The sequence below is a fragment of the Arachis ipaensis genome, chromosome B6 (assembly GCF_059453495.1).
Source record: "Arachis ipaensis isolate K30076 ecotype BB chromosome B6, ASM5945349v1, whole genome shotgun sequence".
Classification (NCBI taxonomy): Eukaryota; Viridiplantae; Streptophyta; class Magnoliopsida; order Fabales; family Fabaceae; genus Arachis; species Arachis ipaensis.
The window spans coordinates 97,739,261-97,741,583 of record NC_142441.1 but is presented as its reverse complement, the minus strand read 5'-3'; positions in this window follow the sequence as shown (position 1 = coordinate 97,741,583).

The window sequence follows — 2,323 nt, the reverse complement described above, 5'->3', positions numbered from 1 at the left end:
AGTTTGGGTTTTGAGAAAATCTTGTGATTTTGGTTGTTTAGGAGTGCTCTAGTATGAGCCATTGGTGAGTTCCATCAATCAATTTCGTGGGTTAAGGTAAGGAATCCTCTAACCCTTGTGATTTATCAATTTCATAAACCCTAGGTTGATTATAAGTGTGAAAATTGATTATGTTAGAGTATTGGGTGATTTTGGTGCACAATTGGAAGATTGATATTGCTTGTGGGGCCTTGGTGAGGCTTGGAGTTAAGGGTTGGTGGAGACTTCCAAAGAAGAGGCTCAATTGGTTTGGCTCCAAGAGGTACGGTTTAAGTTTCATTTATGTACCATGTGGTGTGATGAGAATTTCTAAGCTAGATGCCCTTAGGATTAAGTTTGGATTGTGTAAATGGTTTGTACTAATATGTTTAGTTGATATGTAATGTAAATTAATGATTGGGTTGAGAATTGTGTGAATTTGTATATTTGGTGTGTTGAGAATTTGATGAATTGGATGATGAATTAGTTTGTGGAATATGCATTTAAATTGTGAATTTGGGCCGAGGCTTTGAATCTTGGGCCGGAGGCCGGAAAGAGGTAAGGAAGGTAAGTGATGGGCCGGAGGCCGGAAAGAGGTAAGGAAGGTAAGTGATGTGTGTATTGTGTGATGTCATATGAGATTGAATGGAATTGTGATTGTTGTTATTTGGTTACAATGGATTGTATGGATTATGTGTTTATTGGTTTTGAGGGAGGAATTGGTGTCTTTGTTGATAATTCATGTGAGTTGTATATGATGATATGGATTTATATGTATTGGGGGTTGATGAAATTGGTATTGTTGGAACTTGAGATGTGAAATGAAATATATGATATGGTATTTTGTTTAAAATTGAGTTATTTGATTGAGATTGGTAAAAAAATGGTGGATTGTGAATTTAATGAGAATGTTGAAAATATAAGTTGAGGAGGCTTGAGGTTTATTTTGGTAAGTTTTGGTTGGTTTTGAAAAGGTTTGAAATTGATTTGTGTTAAAAATTTAGTTTTATTGGTGTTTATGAAAGTTGTGATTTTAGTCTAATTTGACGGAGCATAACTTGGTCTCCAAATTTTCGATTTGTACCAAACTTGTTTAGAAATAAAATTGGATCCAATATGTTCATGCCGTTCAAAGAACGGGTGGAAAATGATTTAAAACGAAAAAGTTATGCCTGTCGGAAGTTTGGGGTTTGAAAATGCAATCCTACAGCTTTTTTAACTTAGTAAAATTTTTGGTAAAATGTACTCCAACGCGCACGCATGGCCGACGCGCACGCGTCACTCACGATTTTTACTCTCTCATGCGTGCGCTTGGCCGATGCGTACGCGTCGCTGTATTGATGCAGGTGCGTGGTATAAATTCCAAAGAGTTGTGATGGTAGCGTGTCGGTTTTGTGCGAGGAGCACAAAATGCATCCACGCGTACGCGTGGCTGACGCGCACGCGTCACCCTACCTCTCTACTTTTCACGCGTGTGCATGGGCGACGCTTACGTGTCACCCGCTTTTCTCCACTTCCTACGCGTGCGCGTGGGCGACCCGCACGTGTGACCCTGTTTTTCAGCAAAAGTTGATTTTTGAGTTTTTAAAGCCAAATTTCAGATTTCTAAGCCTCCGTTCTCACCCTTTAAGTCTTAAAACCTTATAGTATGCCTAGAAATGAGAAAGGACTAGGAAGGGTGGTAGCTTGAGGATGAAGTAAGGGGAGAGTTAATGATAAATTATGATTAATGATGAATGTTTGAGTTGCTGAGGGTGATGATGGAAGTGCGGTGTAGGCCGTGAGCCGAAGGGCTGTATTTAATAATGATTATTGGCTGGCTATGGGTTATGTTATGAGCCGGATGGCTATGATAAATATTGATTTATGGCTGAAAATGAAAATATGACTTTAAATGATTGTTTTATCTTGAGCTCTCTTTCTCGAAAGTGCAACCCCAAAGAGATGAAGGAAGGTGAGGATCCCCTTCCTTGTTCTTTCTGGTATTGTAAAATCGCCCCCAGCGAGATGGTGGGAGGTTAGGATCCCCTCCTTGGTTCCTCCTGGGCATATGAGAACGTACCTCCTGGGTAGATGCAAGGGTTGTGGTTGCGTCCCACTTGCTCCAGGTTGGTTAGTATAGAGGCTCCGCGGGTGGACGCAAGGGTTGTAGTTTCGCCCCACTTGCCCCGGGTTATGATGAGTGATATATAAAATGTGCAATTATGTGATGTATAAGTGACGATGTGGTCATGATGAATGATTATGGACTGTTATGAATGAATGTGAAATGAGTATCTGAGATACGAGTTTCCTTGGATGAAAG